Source organism: Pygocentrus nattereri, chromosome 20 (genome assembly GCF_015220715.1).
Source record: "Pygocentrus nattereri isolate fPygNat1 chromosome 20, fPygNat1.pri, whole genome shotgun sequence".
Lineage (NCBI taxonomy): Eukaryota > Metazoa > Chordata > Actinopteri > Characiformes > Serrasalmidae > Pygocentrus > Pygocentrus nattereri.
Window position 1 is genome coordinate 525786 of NC_051230.1, and position 13116 is coordinate 538901.

At 46.5% G+C, this 13116-nt stretch overlaps 1 protein-coding gene across 2 annotated transcripts in view; it reads right to left on the reverse strand.

The window, feature by feature from the left end:
• Positions 1-8998, reverse strand: part of slc39a14 (solute carrier family 39 member 14) — a 49625-nt gene extending 40627 nt beyond the window's left edge. For both annotated transcript variants that reach the window (XM_037531477.1, XM_037531478.1), the window contains exon 1: positions 8787-8998. The gene's annotated coding sequence lies outside the window, so the exon portion shown is untranslated. The remainder of the gene's footprint in view (positions 1-8786) is intronic.
• Between the last annotated feature and the right edge of the window lie 4118 nt (positions 8999-13116).

The following is a 13116-nucleotide window of genomic DNA, read 5'->3' on the forward strand; positions in this document are numbered from 1 at the left end:
CTTGTACAAAGTCGAACGGAGACACTCAAAAAGAAGGCGTAAAAGAAGGCCATGAACAGCTCGGCAAGGCCCTGCAGCATCACGAAGCCGTAGCGTGCTACAGTCTGCTATTATTAAAACAGATGCAGTAAGTTAGAGCGCGAGATCTTTTCCTCTGATGTCTTTTAATGTTGACATTGTTGACAGTGTGTAAATTTGCAGAAGAGTCAATATTTGTTACCCTCCACATTGACTGCTTCAAACTGCTTAAAAACATCAGCAGTTTGTGTTTAATATAAAGCCAAATATTCACTACAGCGTTCAAATATGGACTCCGACATTACAATCATGTTAGTAAACAGTTTCAGTCTCCATTTCCCAAACGCTTTAGCCGAGCGCGCTAACGTTCCTCCTCCTAATAAACAGACACACGTTCAGCTCCGCCTCCTCATTATTCACCACTACCACTGTAATATTTCATCAACATGACTGAACAGATTTGGAGTCATATTACAAAAACTTATTACAAAGTCTGAAATCTGATGTGTTTGGTCTCCATGACGACTTCAGTACAGACTGAGTTTAGTTCAGTATCTATTCCAGAATAACAGCTCCTCCCTCCATGACCTCATCATGAACTCCAGATCAGAAAACAGCACCACACAAACATCCTAACTAGTCTAAACCTCCTAAATCCTGTCCTAAGTTTAGGATGAACCCCAGCAGGGTCCTGACTCCTGTTTAAGGCCCGTTTCTCTGGTTCTGAGGCGGCTGAGTCAGGCAGCGTAGTTCACTACCAGCATAATGAGCTCCATTTATTCCTACTGTAAAACGCGGCTTTCACTGGGAGATGCTTTTCTCTTCTAACTCTGCGTTTAAACATCTCAGATGCTGCCGACTCGAACTCCACCGCCCCTCTGATCACCCTCCTGTGTTAATGTAGATGATGGAGTATCACAGTGATGGTGGAGAATAATGAGGAGGCGGAGCTGAACGAGTGTCTGTTTAATAGGAGGAGGAACGTTAGCGCACTCGGCTAAAGCGTCTGGGAAATGGAGACTGAAACTGCGGAACAGTAACTCTGATAAAGCAGCAGGGGGCGCTCTCGCAGTATTCACTACTCACAGTTTATCAGTCTTTAGTTCTGTTTGAGCTTTTTTACGTCAGTAACAGCAGCTTAACTCACATTTTAACACTGTTCTGATGACGTGTTTACATTTAAGCCATGTGTGTTTATGGTCAGTTGCTAGGAAACAGACATGACAGCTGACTGACTTTGATCTAGTAGGTTAAGATTTCTTAACTGGAGATCAGAAGCTGTGAGATCAGATAAAAACCCTAAATTAAAATCAGATTATATTCTGTAATAGGAATCTGTGTAAAATCTTATCTCCACCCTTCAGATCTTAATTTAGGACCAAGGTGTTTGTAATTCGGGAAAAGAGACTAGTCACACCTCTGTCCTCCTGCTTTAACGCTGAGGCATGTGTTTGTGTTTATTTCACTCAAACCGCATCTGCAGGGTCACCTGAGCCGCTCTGAGTGCTGACTCATCAGCATTTTAAACCTGTTAAGGCCCCCCCGCCTGCCTGGCCCGGCCCGGCCCGGCCCTCCAAACCAGTCTAACCATAACCACAGCGCAGAGAGACGTCAGCACCTCCACGGCTGCAGCTCTCATTCTGATAATAACAGCAGGTCATAATGAGCGCCGCGCCCCCGAGGCCTGCGGCTATTTCAGGAGGAGGGATGATAAGAAGCTTCTGCACCAACAAAAACACTGACATCACAGAGCAGCCAGTTCTGACCAGCACCGGCATCTGAACACACTCCTTCGGCCCAAGACGTCCTGAGGGACTCGCAGAGAACGTCCAGCAGAGATTAAACAGGTTAAACGCTAATACCCCCGAGAAACAACAGAAATGTGGGAATAAAATTATAAACATCTTTATTGTTGGGATGATCGAACACAGAGTGCAGAGAATCCTGTCCTGCTGAAAAACACAAACCATTAAGGCCCCGTCCCATTTCTCCTTCTTACCCCGACCCCTTGTTTTCGAGTGTCTCCCCTCTGAACTGAGCTACAGGGCAGTGGTTGAGATCTTCCTCTGAAATGAGACCCTCTAATAAAAGAGCATCACTTCATTAACAGCTACTAGCGCCGCTCTGTAGGCGACCCTGCCCGTCTGCAGGGACAGCAGAGGAGGGGAAAGTTCAGCTCCTCACTGCTGGGCTTTAGTTACATTTAGGGATCAGACGCCTTCAAAGAGGGGGGCAGTTATTTATTATCACCCCCCCTAATTCTTCAGTGATGTGAAGCTGAAGTCAGAGATTCTCCAGATTCTTGCTGGAATCTCCCCGTTCCACCTTAAATGGAGCAGCAGTTACATTCTGGTGCTTCAGGACTGTCAGAACTATTTAGGACTATTTAAGGTGGAACGGGAAAGTTAGCTAGATAGCTACAGAGACATTAGCATGCTACTAGCGATTTTCATGCTTGTTATGAAGAAAAACAACCAAAATCCACTGAAACCACATTAAACTGAAATGAAAGTGTTTATCGTGATTTTTTTAAAGAGAAAATTCCCATATTTGTGGGTTTCTTTGGTCCCTTGTTCTCCGTCTCTCTGTTTTTTTCTCATATCTCTCCGTTTGGAGGGTCATGCAGCCCCAACACCCCACCCCTCTATCTCAACAAGAACTGGGACCCCCTACACTCGGCCATGAACATGCAAAACGGGGCTAAGAGTGAAATCAGATTGGGCCTAAGTGTGTCTGTTGGTTCCTGATGGTCTGTCGGTTCCTGATGGTTCTGTAATGTGTTCTGGCTTTTTAATGGGTCTTTACATTGTGTGTAAGCTTCATGATGAACGGCCCAAAATGCCTCGTTAAGACGTCTGGTTCCATTGACTTGCATTAAAAGCAGGTTTTTTCCTTTCAGTGTAAGGAATCTGTTCTCATCTTTTCAGTGCATGAAAGAGTCTAAAGTGGATTTGTTCTACACCACACCCTTCAATCTCCAGCAGGTGGCGCTGGGCTTGGGCTGATTTAGCTTCTGGATTATGGAAACAAAACTGAATCCAAAAATGGGAAATAAAATTCTTCCTTTTCAGAGAAAATGGAATTAAACATTTTAACACTGAACTGAAACGACAACCTAACATCAGAGGAAACCGCAGTCACTCACTCAGACTAGAAACCCAGAGGACCACGCTGACGTTAGCGAGAGGTTCTCCTCCTCACTGAGGAGACGGCAGCGCGAGAGCGAGGAGGCCTGCAGCTCCGTCACCACGGCAACCACAGAAACTACAGCCCCACAACAGGTCAACACAGCAACACTCTGACTCTTCACCACCACCGCCGCCACCGCCACCACACGGAAAAGTACCAGTGAAGTTCATAAACAACAGAACACACACGTCAGAGTGTGTAAATGTAACCCCCCCCCCCCCCGAGACACACGCACACGCACACACACGCACACGCGCACACACACACACACCTCAGAGGAAAGAGAGGAAGGAAAACAATCGCAGGAAGGACACAAGGCCGCAGAACCGAGAGGAACACGCAGGAACCGTAAAAACATCCACGGTGTCAGAACTCTGTTACTGACGGACCCTCAGACCACCTGAACACTAAACTACACCCAAGTATAAACAGGCTGTTTAAAAGTCGCCACATTAATCATTTAATCAGCCTTTAAGTACAAGCTGATCTTTTTCCAGCTTCAGGAACAAAGAAGAGAACATGAGCTCGGCTCAGCTGAGCGTTCGGAGCGTTCGGAGCGCCGCTCTTCCCTGCCCCTGCAAACGAGTGCACCTAACGTTGATTTATTACGTTCATTTCCCATTTATACTTTATACACTAGCTACACTAATATCACGGCAGTACTTGTACTGTTTCAGTACTTTTTGGGCCCAATTTTAGTTTATAAGTTTACTGTTTTCTTTAGGTGAGAGTCAGTAGCTCAGTACACAGATGAACTGCACTAGACGTTCACTGTTCATTTACTAGTTATACGCACTGTATTTCCAAAAGTATTCGGTCGTCTGGCTTCACATGCAGATGAACTAGAGTGACGTCCCATTCTTAATCCATAGGGTTTAATATGATGTCGGCCCACCCTTTGCAGCTATAACAGCTTTAACTCTTCTGGGAAGGCTTTCCACAAGGGTTAGGAGTGTTTATGGGAATTTCTGACCGTTCTTCCAGAAGCACATTTGTGAGGTCAGACGCTGATGCTGGACGAGAAGGCCTGGCTCACAGTCTCCGCTCTAATTCATCCCATACTGTTGGAAATACAGTGTATTTCTATCCCGTGCTTTAGTTTGTGAAAGTGCTTTAAGTAAAATCATCTGTAGGTTTAGAATTCAGAATTCAGGCATTACTTTCTACTCCTGAAATATGTCCAGGTGTAATTTAAGTACTTAAGGACTTTAGTTAACGAATATGACCACAACATAAAGTTCACAGTAAATCAAGACCTCCAAACAGCTTTTATATCTGATGCCAAAAATAGACAAACAGCTCAAATCGACATTCCAGATCAAACACACGTCTTTAGGCAAGTTTGATATCAGAATTAGTGCCACGTAACGTCTCCGAAATCAGACCCACCAACAGGCTGGTCTTCTCTACAATCTACATTAAAGACCAGTTCCACTAAGGTTCTATTTACTGAGCCTCCACCCCAAAAACGAGCCCAGTGTACTTAAACTTCATGTAGAAGGCAAGAACATTTACACTCTTCTTAAGCAGAACTCAGTCAAAAGATCCATTACAAGTACAGACCAAATATGCGTCTCTGTATAAGCCAAGTATACGTAAGTGTAATGTTTAGTATCTCTCTGAGGAGCAGATGAAAGGAAGAGAAGAGTTTACTAAATACACTGTTTAGTAAGAGTTACTCACAGCGGCCGTTCGTTACAGGAGACTCGCTTTCATACAAAAACCCATTCAATTCAGTTAAACCGCCATTAAGTACAAGTTACTGAGATTAAATGACAATTACAGAGAAAATGTTCCTCCTAACAACCACCTGGAAGAGCTGGTCGACCCCAAACTGCCCCCATCAGATAAACAGCACTGAAAGCTTTGATCTCTGAGAGAGAGGAGAAGATCAAGCTGCTTCAGATCTGAAAACATCCACAGGTGTTTCTGTCCATCCTTCCACTGTGAGAAGACCACTCAGCGCTGTGGGTCTGAAAGGACGTGTAGCTGATCAAGAAGAACCTCACTGAGAAAAGGAGACGGACACATCAAACAAAGAAGCTGGACGACGGACTGACCGCCCAGTCCAGACCTCAACACCACTGAATGGGTTGGGGAATCCCAGGTGGTTGCTATGGTTTTCCTAGGCTGTTGCTATGATACCCCAGGTGGTTGCTTCCAAGACTGAGCTTTGAAGGCGAGTCTGCAGATTCCTTGAGAAGCTGAAAGTGAGTCTCCTGAAAAGAATGGAAGCTGGAATAAAGGCAAGGTCCAAAATACAGGAGGCAACTAATTAACCTCCTGAACCCCCCCGAAACTCTTGTTTATCTGCTTCCCCTACAATGAGCTTCTGTCTCTGGTGGTCTTAACTAACTAGAGCTGCAGCGCTGCCCTGCCTCAGGGTGGCGCTGCAGCAGACTGTCTGACTCAGTTGGTCCTTCATAGTCTAGAAACCGTAACTCAGCCCAGATTCCTCTGAACAACTTTCCAATGAACTGCAGCAGATCTGAGGAAGACCTCAGTTACCGTGGGACCCTGTTTTGCTGGACACACCTGAGTAAACATCTGGCCTCTCGTTGTTGAGGATTCGGTGTCGTTTCTGGAGTTTTTGTTTTAGTGATTAAATTCTGGAATAACCGAGGGGGAATCAGGGCCTGCAGACGCCGTGGAGCCGACCGCACCTTCCTTCCTCGAAGGCGGTGAGGAATGTGAGACGAGGTTCTGACCACACAAGACTCTCGGCCAAACTCCTCTGCTGAAGGTTATCAGCAACCTGAGAGTCCTGACCTCATCCCCTCGCTGGCAGCAGGAACTCTGACTGCAGCTGGACTTCAAGGCTTTCCCCATGAGCTCAGCAGCGCTGACCCTGTCCAGCAGGTCCGCGCCGAGACGCCGTTGAGCCGATATCATTGGTAAATATTAAAAGTGCAGTCTGGCCTAAAACTACGGTGGTGCTTCAATATCACTGTACACCCTCACTCTCACTACAGTACCCAGCATGCATTGCGTCAGTGGTAGTGAAAATTTACTCAGTAACTGTAATAAAAATATAAAAGTATTACAGAGAAAAACAACGTCGGCGTCCAGCAGGGGGCGCTGCCTCTGCGCTACTTTAGCACAGAAAGGACAGAATTACACTCTGGATTCTGAGCGAATATTAAGCAGATGATCCCGGCAGGGAGGTTCCGAGATGGGAACTGTGGGCGGTTCTGATCGCGTCGTCATGCCCAATGATGGCTCCTTCGTTTCCATGATGATATACAAACGTATTGATTATGTATGCAGGTCTCCTTGGCGACAGATTTATTCTAAAACAGGTTAAAGTGAATGTGCATATCACCCAGTCAGACACGCGAGAGCCCAGCGGCTCCAGACTAACACACGGCGCACGTTTTCCGGCGTGTCTGGAGTTAAAAGTGCAGTTTTCGTGCGGATTTCTCTTTCACAGCCCAAACCGCCAACATACGGAAACTATCGCTTACAACACCCAGATGATTAGCCCCTCATTAGCATATATCAGTCAGGTACAGTGTGCTCATTAGCATATATCAGTCAGGTACAGTGTGCACATTAGCATATATCAGTCAGGTACCGTATGCTCATTTGCATATCATCAGTCAGGTACAGTGTGCTCATTAGCATATATCAGTCAGGTACAGTGTGCACATTAGCATATATCAGTCAGGTACCGTATGCTCATTTGCATATCATCAGTCAGGTACAGTGTGCTCATTAGCATATATCAGTCAGGTACAGTGTGCACATTAGCATATATCAGTCAGGTACCGTATGCTCATTTGCATATCATCAGTCAGGTACAGTGTGCTCATTAGCATATATCAGTCAGGTACAGTGTGCACATTAGCATATATCAGTCAGGTACCGTATGCTCATTTGCATATCATCAGTCAGGTACAGTGTGCTCATTAGCATATATCAGTCAGGTACAATGTGCACATTAGCATGTATCAGTCAGGTACAGTGTGCACATTAGCATATATCAGTCAGGTACCGTATGCTCATTTGCATATCATCAGTCAGGTACAGTGTGCTCATTAGCATATATCAGTCAGGTACAGTGTGCGCATTAGCATATATCAGTCAGGTACAGTGTGCACATTAGCATATATCAGTCAGGTACCGTATGCTCATTTGCATATCATCAGTCAGGTACAGTGTGCTCATTAGCATATATCAGTCAGGTACAGTGTGAAAGTCGTAATTCACTGCCAGGACTGAATTCCAGCCGTTCACACTGTGACGTCATTTACATCGTTTCAAACACGTCGTTTAAAAAGCGAAATTAACGAGTTTTTCTGCGACGTCCAGCCTTTAATTGATCTCCTCCCCCCGCATGTTTCACCCGCCTGCCCACCTGAGGCGCTGACTCGGCCAGTCCGCCTTCAGGCGGCAGAACAGCAGCTCAAGGCAGAATTCAAGGCAGCTTCTATTACGCTGACCGTTCTGACCGCTGCTGCGTCCGTCCAGCTGACCTTCCGCCCTGCTTCTATACTGCTGATCCTCCACTTCCACCCAGCCGGACCAGCAACCCGGTGGTGGTGGAGGAGATGGTGGGTGGGGCCAAGCTGAGTGTTCTATGTAGTGTTAGCTAGAACCAAAAACCATCCCAACAACATGAAGGACAGTGAGAAGATAAATACTATCATCATCATCATCATCATCATTATTATTATTATTAAGTTTATTATTATTATTTATTATATTTCTGTAAATAATAATATAAATAATAATAATAATTATGATCATGATAATAATAATAATAATAAACAACAACAATAATAATGATAATAATAATAATGATCATGATAATAATAATAATAATAATAATAATAATAATAAAGGAGACACAATATTAATTATTTAAATCACAGAAAGTCAACCTCTTATTTTAGGTTCTCAGATGAAAGGTAAAGGAACCGAGACTCTCCTGTGAGGAGCTCCATCTCCACGTCCTTCTCTCAGGATGTTCTAACCCTTGAAGAACCACTGTGAGTGCGAGTGGTTCTAGCAGAGTTTTAAAGATGAACAAACTTTATTCCGAAATGCTCCAACCATATTTTTCATTTGTAAAGGTTCTCTTACTGAGCCTCAGTGCACAGTGCCAGGGCAAGGATTTAGAAACGACAAACAAACAAACAAACAAACAAACAAACAAATAAATATCGGGCCATATCGCGCGTCATTAGAGTGTCACGATACCGCCCTCAGGCCAAACCGCCCAGCTCTGCGGGAGACGCTCAGAACCCGGTGAGCTCCGAGCTCCGAGCTCGCCTGCGCGGCAGAAGCTGAACCGCGGCCGAAACGCGGCGTCTCCGTTTTAAACGCTCCGAGTTTCTCAGAAACGCGCAATTGTTTAATCTGCGCTGTCTGAACATCGCCGCCAACCCAGCCCGCCTACTGACACCTCCACACACCCGACCCGCTCCTCCTCGCGCACCAACACCGCCCGCGGGTTCGCGGGTCCGCCGGACCGGCTCGTCGGCGCGGATTCTCGCCGAACCGGGTTTATTAAAGCGTTTATAACGCACAGAGCAGCGGGTCGCGGGGGACTCTTATTTTGAAAAAGCAGCACTTACTCCGTCCGCGATCACTCAGCGGGGTTTCTGAGCTCCGAAATCCGCCGGGACCCGCACAGCCGCCGGTTCCGATCCGCCGGTTCCGACCCGTTCAGTCTCAAATACGCCCGCGCGCCGGCTTTTATTTTCCCGCGTTTCCGTTTCTGTTTATGTCTCTCGTGTCTCGCGGAGCCGCGGCGCAGCGTCCTTTTTGATGACGTAGCGCCGCCTACTCGGTGACGGGACGTGCAGCCCCGCCTCCCGTGGCGTCACTCGCCGGTCACTGTTTATTATTTATTTATTCATATTTACATTTTTAATCGCTGGTATTTTTTTAACCATTTATTTGTTTCATTTTCCGTTGTTTGGTTTTCGACGCCGAACGCTTTAAACCGCGCACACGCGCATAAAGAAAACGCAAAAGACTTTTATCTGCGTTTCCCGGCCTCCTCTTCTTTTATCGACCGTCTGTTTTTCTTCTGATTCCGTCGCGATTTTTATTTTTCCAGCGCGACTTGATAAAAAATTACAGCCCAAAAAAAAAGGGCACGAGCTTCACTTTAAAGTATAAAAGTCCCCGTTTCCCGCTTCAGTTTGATTTTCTCTCTGAAAACGACGAATTTCCGAAAATTTCTACTCATCAAAAACGTTCGACTCATTATTCAGTTTGACTTAATTTCTTTAGATAATAACTTGTTTTTAATACATGTCTTAACATATTATTATTATCGTTATTATTATTGTTATTATTATTAACAATAATAATATTACTGTCACGTGTGACGAATCGATTTAAGCACGCAGGTGGTTCTTGTGTTCATGCTTCCATGTAGAACCAGTGTCTTTCCTAAAGAACCCTTCCCTAACCGTCTTTTTAAGAGTGTGGAGAACAAGATCTTCCACTGAACACAGAAAAGTATCTCCTAGACTTGAATCATTTGGAGAACTCGGAGAACCTCCCGTTCTCAGAAGCTGGTTAAACTGTGTGAGGAACCGCCGTGAGATGTTTCTCCTGTTTCAAGTCCACGGCTCCTCCATCAGGCTGCCCGGATTCAGACATGCTGGAGTCGACTCCCATTCTGAATCCACGTGACCGGAGCCGAGCGAGTCGATACCAAGATACAAAATAATCTCGATTCCAGACACCAAAACCCAGACAGAAAGAACAGAACCAGAGGACGATATTAAACATACTGAACCTCAGCGGTGGCGCGTGGAAAGTTCTGGCTAAAGCTAACATGGGTCAGAGTTGTACCCGATTCTCGTGTCGGCTCCTTCAGGCGGAGATGACTCGGCACCGGCAGTGGTGTTGGTTTGTAAGGGAATTTCTCGTGGCTGAGTTTAGAGGTGGCCACGTTTTCAGCCTTAAATACAGCAGAGCAGCTGGAGTGTCCTGCTTTGTGGAGAACTGTTTGGAATCGAGTTCAGAACTTTGGAGTCGACTCTTTATTCACTATGTGTCTGAAATCGAGGAATCGATTCTTCGAAGCCTTAAGCTGGAGGTTCCGTGTTGGATCACAGCATTCCTGCGCGGACGGAGCTTGGAGGCCCGTTTTATTTTCAGCTACGGCCACAGTGAGGAGACGTTCTAGATAAATGCTGGTACTGCTTTGATCTAGAACATTCAGTGCTTCAGACAGAGCAGCTGAGGGAACAGCAGGGGACACAACACGTGGAGGGAACGCTGCGGTTCCACAGCTTCTCCAGGGTAACTGTGCAGGGTTCTCACCGCTTCATGGTGGGGTTTTAAAGGGAACAGCGCCACCCAGCGCAAACCGCCTGCTGCTGCACTGGGTGGGTTCCACAGAGGAGCTGCAGCTGCACCTGCACAGATCAGGGTGGTTAAGGTGTGTAAAGGGGTCCAAAAGTCTGAGAGCAGCGATCAGAACAGTGATGACGGTTCTACTGGTACCAGCAGGACCGCTGCAGTGAAAAGGAAAATCTATGAAATAATTACATGAATCACAGACAGACAGGTAGATAGAGACAGTGAGTCAGAGAGAGACAGACAGACAGAGACAGTGAGAGTCAGAGAGAGACAGACAGACAGACAGACAGACAGACAGACAGACAGACAGACAGACAGAGACAGTGAGTTGGAGACAGACAGACAGACAGCCAGACAGAGACAGTGAGTTAGAGACAGACAGAGTGAGTTAGAGACAGACAGACAGACAGTGAGTTAGACAGACAGCCAGACAGAGAGTTAGAGACAGACAGACAGACAGAGAGTTACAGACAGACAGACAGAGACAGAGAGTTAGAGACAGACAGACAGAGAGTTAGAGACAGACAGACAGAGAGTTAGAGACAGACAGACAGAGAGTTACAGACAGAGACAGTGAGTTAGAGACAGACAGACAGAGAGTTACAGACAGAGACAGTGAGTTAGAGACAGACAGACAGAGAGTTACAGACAGAGACAGTGAGTTAGAGACAGACAGACAGACAGACAGAGAGTTACAGACAGACAGACAGAGACAGTGAGTTAGAGACAGACAGACAGAGACAGTGAGTTAGAGACAGACAGACAGAGAGTTACAGACAGACAGACAGACAGACTTTATTGATCCCGGGGAAATCGCAGTGTTACAGTAGCAACACACATAATGGCCCATAAAGTTGCATTAGTCAGAAATAAAACCAGAATAAGAGAAAAATAAAATTAGACAAACGAGAGTAGAAATAAACTCTTACTGCAGATTTACAGAGCGTATAAACCGACGCGGCGTGTTTACAGGAGAGCAGGTGCTCTGGGTGTTATGAGGTATTTGATGGCAGCCGAGCTGGAAATGAGCTCCACAGGTTTTGTGCAAAGATCTTCTAAAATGTTTCTTCTTAAGATAAAAGTGAGATTGGTTATTAGAGAAGAAGCGATTTTACTCTTCAGGAAGCTCCGTTTCTTCTACTGCGTCCTTAAGAATAATTATAAAAACGAGAAACCATTACGGGCCTCGTTCTCCAGCATCGCCCCAAGTCTGTCCTCGAGAAAGGTTCTAAGAAAAGGCCTGCGTCAGGTTCCTGTCGTGCTCTTAAAGCGCAGAACGGTTCTCACCTCTGTGCTCTTGACTGTGTGTAGGTTCTGTTCTTACCTGAGAACAAACCCCACATGGAGAACTCTGGAGTCAGAGGGTTAAGAGGAGCTCTCGGTGCGTTTACCTTCAGTTCTCGCTTTTATTGCCCAGCTGGTTCCGTTACAGTATTTCTGAAACGGTTACTTACAAATCCCGCGTGTAAGAATCCAGTGGCTTCGCTCACACTGGCGGGTAAAGGCAGCTGGTTTTATTGATTTACTGAATTCTTTAGATTTTGAGTCAAGGCGCTGATTTTGGCTGGTTAGAGCTGGTTGCTTGTTTCTTTCGGGAGATGTGGCAGCACTGCTGGCTGGACGCAGGAGAGATGGAGGAGCACCATCTCGTCAGGATCCTCTGGCATCAGCAGAAATCCTGGGTAGGACATCACTGTAGACTGGAAAACCAGGCGGGCTGATCACGGCTCCAGGCGGGCGGGCTGATCACGGCTCCGGGCGGGTTTCACGGGTTTACCTGTAATTATGCGCCGGGCCTGGGTCGTCAGAGCGCGGCTCAGCCCCCCTTAAGCTTAGTGACGTCAAATTGACGCACTGTAGCTTCAGCTGCTACTAGTATTCCAGCTCTTTATGACCTCGTACATTCGGTGGATTCAGTGATATTCGAGGAAAAACCGCATCAGGTTCTGAACATTTTTACTGAACGCTGTTGACCGAGGAGATTCAGACCCGGAGTTCCTAATATGGGCATAACGAGGCCTTCAGACCGATGCGCCGCTACAGCGGACCACTGGAGTTCTTCTTGAATCCCACTCATTTCCGACATCGTTGTTGACGTGTTGTGACGCAAAAGACACCAAAATCTAACCGGAGCGTCCAGACTGACCCGCATCTGCACAAATCGGACTCGAGTCTCATTTCTAAACACCTCCACCAAAAGTGGTTTGGATCCGATTTGCGAAAAGCCGATTTGGTGTTTTTCTGCTGTCCAGACCCTCAAATATCACCCTGGACACGCCAAACATCAGATCTGGGCTTGCAGTGTTAACGAGGCCTGGTGACCTCTAACGATAATTCCCAGCAGCTCTCGCGGTCGGTTTTCAGCAGGGCAGCTTTAGAACACGTTATAGTTACAGCACAAACGTCCGAGCGCCTCCCGGGGCCGCCGCGTTTGAATGGGAACACTTACGGTTTTCTTTTGTTTATCTGTGCTTTGGATCTCCTGCCCACAGTGGAGTCCAGTGAAGACGGACAGCGTTAGTAAACCGTTTTTCCGTTCAGGCCCGGTCAGCAGGGCGAGCGGCGCGCAGAGGGCTTTTCATT